Raw genomic sequence first — 8,609 nt, forward strand, 5'->3', positions numbered from 1 at the left:
GGATGGGGGAGAGATCCCACAGGAGGAAGGGGGATGGGGAAGACATCCCACAGGAGGAAGGGGGATGGGGAAGAGAGATACTACTGAAGGAAGGGGGATGGGGGAGAGAGATCCCACAGGAGGAAGGGGGATGGGGCAGAGAGATCCCACAGGAGGAAGGGGGATGGGGGAGAGATCCCACAGGTGGAAAGGGGATGGGGGAGAGAGATCCCACAGGAGGAAGGGGGATGGGGGAGAGAGATCCCACAGGAGGATGGGGATGGGAAGGGAGATCCCACAAGAGGAAAGGATGAGGGAGAGAGATCCCACAGGAAGAAGGGGGATGGGGGAGAGAGATCCCACAGGAGGAAGGAGCATGGGGAAGTGAGATCCAACAGGAAGAGGGGGCAAAGGAGCTGAGGACTCACAGGAGGAAGGGGTTAGGAAAGAGTGATCCCTCGGAAGGAAGGGTGATCGGGAAGAGAGATCCCTCGGAAGGAAGGGGGATTGGGAACAGAGGCCCAACAGCAGGAAGCAGGATGCGGAAGAGAGATACCTCAGGATGAATGTGTATGGAAAGGACAGATCCCACAGGAGGAAGGGGGATGCTGCAGAGAGATCCCACAGGAGGAAGGGGGATGGGGGAGAGAGATCCCACAGGAGGAAGGGGGATGGGGGAGAGAGATCCCACAGGAGGAAGGAGCATGGGGAAGTGAGATCCGACAGGAAGAGGGGGCAAAGGAGCTGAGGACTCACAGGAGGAAGGGGTTAGGAAAGAGAGATCCCTCGGAAGGAAGGGGGATCGGGAAGAGAGATCCCACTAGAGGAAGGGGGATTGGGAACAGAGGCCCAACAGCAGGAAGCGGGATGCGGAAGAGAGATACCTCAGGATGAATGTGTATGGAAAAGACAGATCCCACAGGAGGAAGGGGGATGGGGGAGAGAGATCCCACAGGAGGAAGGGGATGGGAAGGGAGATTCCACAAGAGGAAAGGATGAGGGAGAGAGATCCCACAGGATGAATGTGTATGGAAAAGACAGATCCCACAGGAGGAAGGGGGATGGGCAGAGAGATCCCACAGGATGAATGTGTATGGAAAAGACAGATCCCACTGGAGGAAGGGGGATGCGGCAGAGAGATCCCACAGGAGGAAGGGGGATGGGGGAGAGAGATCCCACAGGAGGAAGGGGATGGGAAGGGAGATTCCACAAGAGGAAAGGATGAGGGAGAGAGATCCCACAGGATGAATGTGTATGGAAAAGACAGATCCCACTGGAGGAAGGGGGATGCGGCAGAGAGATCCCACAGGAGGAAGGGGGATGGGGGAGAGAGATCCCACAGGAGGAAGGGGGATGCTGAGGAGAGATCCAACAGCAGAAAGGGGGAGTGGAAACAGAGAGCCCAGAGAATGAATGGGGGATGGGAACGTGAGATCCCACAGGTGGTTTGCTACCCGTGCCACGTGATGGTGAGGCTAGAAATAATGCAGCTAAATACGTGGCTGAGGGGATGGTACATGATGGAGGGGTTCATGTTTCTGGACAATTGGGCTTTTTCCAGGGGAGGTGAGACCAGTTCGAATTGGGCAGTTTGCACCTGAACTGGAGGGGAACTAACATCCTTATCGGTAGGCTAGCAAGTTCTGCTCTGGGGGTTTTAAACAAGGTTGCAGGGGGACGGGGCAGAGTTTTAGAGCAGATAGTGATGTGGAGGAGGATAATGGTCTTGCGAGGACTGCCTGTTTCGATGGTTGGTACGTGATAAAAATGTTCTCAGGTGCATCTATTTCAATGCAAGGAGTATTGTGTGTAAGGCAGATGAGTTTAGGGCGTGGATTGACACATGATGATCTCGACATTATTGCTATTAGTAAGACTTGGTTTGCAGGAGGGGCAGGACTGGCAGCTTCATGTTCCGAGGTTATGTTGTTTCAGACGTGATAGAGGGGGAGGGATGAAAGGGGGAGGAGTGGCATTACTCGTCAGGGGAATCTCACAGCTGTGTGCAGACGGGACAGCCCGGAGGGCTCGTCTACAGAGGCCGTATGGGTGGAGCTGAGGAACGGGAAAGCTGTGACCACACTAATAGGGTATTATTATATAAGGCCCAATCGGAGGAGCAAGTCAGTTGAGAGTTAGCACACCAATGTAAGAAACAGAAATTTGTAATCGTAGGGGATTTTAACTTCCCACATATTGACCTGGACTCCCACTCTGTGAAAGGGTTAGATGGCGTGGAGTTTGTCAAATGTGTTCAGGAAAGTTTTCTAAATCAATATATTGAGTTACCAACAAGAGAGGGTGCAGTACCTGATCTATTAGGGAATCAGACAGGTCAGGTGACAGAAGTATGTGTCAGCGAACATTTTGGGTCCAGTGACCATAATGTCATTAGTTTTAAGATAATTATGGATAAGGATAGGACTGGTCTGCCAGTTAAGGTTTTGAATTGGAGAAGGGTCAATTTGGTGGAAATGAGAGAGGATCTGTGAAGAGTGGATTGGGATAAGTTGTTTTCTGGCAGTGATGTATTCAGTAAGTGGAGTTACTGAACTGCGCTTACATCCTGAGTTTGCATGTTACTGCCAGGATTAAAGGCAAAGTTAACAGGGATAGGGAACCTTGTTTTTCAAGGGATATTGGCGATCTGGTTAAGTAGGTGTTTAGCAGGTACAGGCAACAAGGAACAAATGAGATACTTGAAGAGTATAGTGAATGTAAGGGAATACTAAAGAAGGAAATCAGGAAGGCAAAAAGAAGACATGAGGTTGCGTTGGCAGATAATGTGAAGGTAAACCCGAAGGGTTTCTACAAGTATATTAAGAGTAAAAGGATAGTAAAGGACAAAATTGGTCCCCTAGAAGATCAGAGTGGTTGTCTATGTGTGGAGCATCACGAGATGGGGAAGATCTTAAACAGTTTTTTGCATCAGTGTCTACTTAGAAAACTGGCATAGTGGATATGGAATTAAAGGAAACAAACAGTAGTGTCATGGAACGCGGCCAGTGAGTGAGTGGGCCAGTGAAGGAGTGGAAATATGAGGCTTTGACTTGAGAGATTCTGGCAGTTTTGGCAATTGGACTGTGCAAATCAAGACAACCAAGATTTGAATAGCTCAGACTCAGCAGAAAACAGCTGATTATCCAAGCAGTTTGAAAAGCTCGAACAAATAAATAGAGGGGTAGCTCAAGCTGAGCGGCCCGTGGAAAGTGGCCAGTGAGTGAGTGGAGATTTGAGGCTTTGACAGGTCTTTACAATGCCTCCTGAGACGGTGATGTGCCTCTCCTGTGAGATGAGGCAGTCTTGGGGAAATCCCCTCTTCTGCAGAGTCACATCTGCCAGAAGTGCTTGCGGCTGGGCGATCTGGAAGACCGTGTGAGGAATCCGGAGCCGCAGCTGGATGACCTTCGACTCATAAGGGAGAATGAGGCTGCCATAGATGAGAGCTACAGGGGGGTAGTCACACCTAGGCTGCCGGAAGCAGGTCGTTGGGTGACAGTCCGAGGCGGGAAAGCGAAGGAGAGTAGACAGGTTGTGCAGAGCACCCGTGTAGCCATTCCCATGAATAATAAGTTTACCGTCCTGGATACTGTTGGTGAGGACGACCGACCAGGTGTGAGCCACGGTGGCAGGGCCTCTGGCACTGAGTCTGACCCTGTGGTGTAGAAGGGTGGGACGGAGTGGAGGAGAGCTGTCGTCATTGGAGACTCTATAGTCAGGGGAGCAGAGAGGAGATTTTGTGGACGTGAGAAGGAAACCCGCATGGTTTGTTGCCTCCCGGGTGCCAGGGTCCGGGTTGTCTCTGACCGGGTACATGACATCCTGGTACGAGAGGGAAAGCAACCAGAAGTCGTGATACATGTTGGGACCAACGACATAGGCAGGAAGAGGGATGAGGTCCTGAAGTGTGAGTTTCGGGAACTCGGCAGAAGGTTGAAGAACAGGACCTCAAGGGTGGTGTTCTCAGGATTGCTGCCGGTAATGCGTGATAGTGATGGTAAGAATTGGAGGAGATGGCAGTTGAGGAGTTGGTGCAGGGGGCAGGGTTTTAGATTTTTGGACAACTGGGATCTCTTCTGGGGAAGGTGGGACCTGTACAGATTGGATGGGTTGCACCGCAACTCAAGGGGGAGCAATATCCTTGCTGGTAGGTTTGCTAGCATGGTTCGGGAGGGTTTAAACTAATTTGCAAGGGGGATGGGACCCAGAGCGATAAAGTAGTGAAAGAAGTGCATGGAGTAAAGCCAGATCTGACACATAGAGAGGCTTTGAGGAAAGGGCAGCAGAATAAAGGGTATAAAGGCAGTAACGTAGAAGGGCTAAAGTGCGTGTACTTCAATGCAAGGAGCATGAGGAACAAAAGTGATGAACTGAGAGCTTGGATATTTATATGCAATTATGATGTAGTGGCCATTACGGAGACTTGGCTGGCACCAGGACAGGAATGGATTCTCAGTATTCCTGGATTTCAGTGCTTTCAAAGGGATAGAGAGGGGGGAAAAGGGCAGGACGGGTGGCATTACTGGTCAGAGATACTATTACAGCTACAGAAAGGGTGGGTAACATAGCAGGATCCTCTTTTGAGTCAGTATGCGTGGAAGTCAGGTACAGGAAGCAAGCAGTTACTCTACCAGGGTATTCTACAGGCCCCCAGGTTGCAGCAGAGATACCGAGGAGCAGATTGGGAGGCAGATTTGTGCCAAAATAACACGGTTGTTATCATGGGTGACTTTAACTTCCCTAATATTGATTGGCACTTGATTAGTTCCAAGGGTTCAGATGGGGCAGAGTTTGTTAAGTGTGTCCTAGATGGACTCCTGTCACAGTATATTGACAAGCCGACGAGGGGGAATGCCATACCAGATCTAGTATTAGGTAACGAACCGGGTCAGGTCACAGATCTGTCAGTGGGTGAGCATCTGGGGGACAGTGACCACCGCTCCCTGGCCTTTAGCATTATCATGAAAAAGGATAGAATCAGAGAGGACAGGAATATTTTTAATTGGGGAAGGGGAAATTCTGAGGCTATAAGACGAGAACTTGCGGGTGTGAATTGGGATGATGTTTTTGCAGGGAAATGTACTATGGAGATGTGGTCGATGTTTAAGGATCTGTTGTCGGATGTTAGGGATTAATTTCTCCCGCTGAGGAAGATAACGAATGGTAGGGTGAAGAAACCATGGGTGACAAGTGAAGTGGAAAATCTAGTAAGGTGGAAGAAGGCAGCATACATGAGGTTTAGGAAGCAAGGATCAGATGGGTCTATTGAGGAATATAGGGTAGCAAGAAAGGAGCTTAAGAAGGGGCTGCGAAGAGCAAGAAGGGGGATGAGAAGGCCTTGGAAAACCCCAAGGCATTCTTCAATTATGTGAGGAACAATAGGATGACAGGAGTGAAGGCAGGACCGATTGGAGATAAGAGTGGGAAGGAGTCCCTAGAGGCTGTGGAAGTGAGCGAGGTTCTCAGTGAATACTTCTGTTTGGTATTCACCACTGAGAGGGAACTTGATGACGGTGTGGACAATGTGAGTGAGGTTGATGTTCTGGAGCATGTGGATATTAAGCTCGAGGAGGTGTTGGAGTTGTTGGGATGGATAAGTCCCCGGGGCCTGTCGGAATATTCCCCTGGCTGCTCCACGAGGCAAGGGAAGAGATTGCTGAAACTCTGGCTAGGATCTTTATGTTCTCGTTGTCCACGGGAATGGTACGGGAGGATTGGAGGGAGGCAAATGCTGTCCCCTTGTTCAGAAAAGGTAGTAGGGGTAGTCCGGGTATTTATAGACCAGTGAGCCTTACATCTGTGGTGGGAAAGCTGTTGGAAAAGATTCTTAAAGATAGGATCTATGGGCATTTAGAGCATCATGGTCTGATCGGGGACAGTCAGCATGGATTTGTGAAGGGCAGATTGTGCCTAACAAGCCTGATAGAGTTCTTTGAGGAGGTGACCAGGCATATAGATGAGGGTAGTGCAGTGGATGTGATCTACAAGGAGGTTAATAAGGCATTTGACAAAGTTGCACATGGTAGGCTTAGTCAGAAAGTCAGAAGGCATGGGATCCAGGGAAGTTTGACATGTGGATTTAGAATTGGCTAGCCTGCAGAAGGCAGATGGTCATGGAGGAGGTAGAAAAATCAGATTGGAGGGTTGTGACTAGTGGCGTCCCACTAGGATCTGTTCTGGGACCTCTACTTTTTGTGATTTTTATTAACGACCTGGATGTGGAGGTAGAAGGGTGGGTTGGCAAGTTTGCAGACGACACAAAGTTTGGTGGTGTTGTAGGTAGTCTAGAGGATTGTCGACGATTACAGAGAGACATTGATAGGATGCAGAAGTGGGCTGAGAAGTGGCAGATGGAGTTCAACCCGGAGAAGTGTGAGGTGGTACACTTCGGAAGGACAAACTCCAAGGCAGAGTACAAAGTAAATGGCAGGATAGTTGGTAGTGTGGAGGAGCAGAGGGATCTGGGGGTACATGTCCACAGATCCCTGAAAGTTGCCTCACAGGTAGACAGGGTAGTTAAGAAAGTTTATGGGGTGTTAGCTTTCATATGTCAAGGGATAGAGTTTAAGAGATGCGATGTAATGATGCAGCTCTATAAAACTCCAGTTAGGCCACACTTGGAGTACTGTGTCCAGTTCTGGTCACCTCACTATAGGAAGGATGTGGAAGCATTGGAAAGGGTACAGAGGAGATTTACCAGGATTTTGCCTGGTTTAGAGAGTATGGATTATGATCAGAGATGAAGGGAGCACGGGCTTTACTCTTTGGAGAGAAGGAGGATGAGAGGAGACGTGATAGAGGTGCGCAAGATATTAAGAGGAATAGACAGAGTGGACAGCCAGCGCCTCTTCCCCAGGGCACCACTGCTCAGTACAAGAGGACATGGCTTTAAGGTGAGGGGAGGGAAGTTCAAGGGGGATATTAGAGGAAGGTTTTTCACTCAGAGAGTGGTTGGTGCGTGGAATGCACTGCTTGAGTCAGTGGTGGAGGCAGATACGCAAGTGAAGTTTAAGAGACCACTAGTCAGGCATATGGAGGAATTTAAAGTGGGGGTTTATATCGCAGGCAGAGTTTGAGGTTCGGCACAACATTGTGGGCCGAAGGGCCTGTAATGTGCTGTACTATTCTATGTTTTATGAAACATATAGAGATTAAAGAGGAGGAGGTGCGTACTGCCTTACAGCAAATAAAGGTAAATAAATCCCCCAGGCCTGACATGATATTTTCTCGGACCTTGGGAGAGACGAGAGTAGAAATTTCAGGGGTCCTGGCAGAAATATTTAAAATGTATTTTGCCACAAGTGCATTGCCGGAGGATTGGAGGGTAGCTCATGTTGTTCCGTTGTTTGAAAAAGTCTCCAAAAGTGCACCAGGTAATTACAGGCCAGTGAGCCTGACATCGGTATTAGGTAAATTATTGGAAAGTGTTCTGAGAGATCGGATATACAAGGATTTGGACAACCAAGGGCTGATTAAAGATAGTCAGCATGGCTTTGTTCATGGAAGATCGTGTTTAATGAATCCTGTAGAGTTTTTCGAGGAGGTTACCAAGAATGCACATGAAGGAATGGCTGTGGATGTTGTCTACATGAACTTTAGTAACGCTTTTGACAAGATCCCACATGGGAGGTTAGTTCAGAAGTTTCAGACAGTAGGTATCCATGGAGAGTTTGTAGATTGGATTCAAAATTGGCTGTGTGTGAGAAGACAGAGAGTCTTAGTGGATCATTGCTTCTGAGACTGGAGGCCTGTGACTAGTGGTGTGTCTCAGGGATCTGTGCTGGGACCATTGTTGTTTGTTGTCTATATCAATGTACTAGATGATAGTGTGATAAGTTGGATCAGCCAGTTTGCTGATGACACTAAGATTGGAGGCGTTGTGGACAGCGAGGAAGGCTTTCAAAGCTTGCAGAGTGATCTGCACCAACTGGCAACATGTGCCAGAAAATGGCAGATGGAAATTAATGCAGACAAGTGTGAGGTGTTCCATTTTGTAAGGACAAATCAAGGTAGGACATAGACAGTAAAGGGTAGGGCACTGAGGAATGCGCAGGAAGAAAGGGATCTGGGAGTTCAGATACATAATTCCCTGAAAGTGGCATCACTGGGAGACAGGGTTGTAAAGAAGGCTTTTGGCATCCGGGCATTCATAAATCAAAGTTGAGTATAGGAGTTGGAAAGTTATGGTGAGGTTGTACAAGACATTGGTGAAGCCAAATTTGGAGTATTGTGTGCAGTTCTGGTCACTGAACTATAGGACGGATATCAGTAAGACTGAAAGTGTGCAGAAAAGATCTGCGAGGATGTTGCCGGCTCTTCAGGAGTTGAGTTACAAGGAAAGATTGAACAGGTTAGGACTTTAATACTTGGAGTGCAGAAGAATGAGGGGAGATTTGATAAAAGTTTACACAATTACGAGGGGCATAGACAGGGTAGATGCGAATGGGCTCTTTCCACACGGATTAGGAGAGATAAATTACAAAAGGACTTGGCTTCAGGGTGAAAGGGGAAAGGTTTAGGGGGAACGTCCTCACTCAGATCCCTAAGAATCGAAGGGGGATTGGGATAAAAAGTCCCACAGGAGGATTCCAAGGGTAAACGATAATCCTACAAGACGAGAGAATGCAGAA

This window comes from Hypanus sabinus, unplaced genomic scaffold (genome assembly GCF_030144855.1).
Source record: "Hypanus sabinus isolate sHypSab1 unplaced genomic scaffold, sHypSab1.hap1 scaffold_887, whole genome shotgun sequence".
NCBI lineage: Eukaryota > Metazoa > Chordata > Chondrichthyes > Myliobatiformes > Dasyatidae > Hypanus > Hypanus sabinus.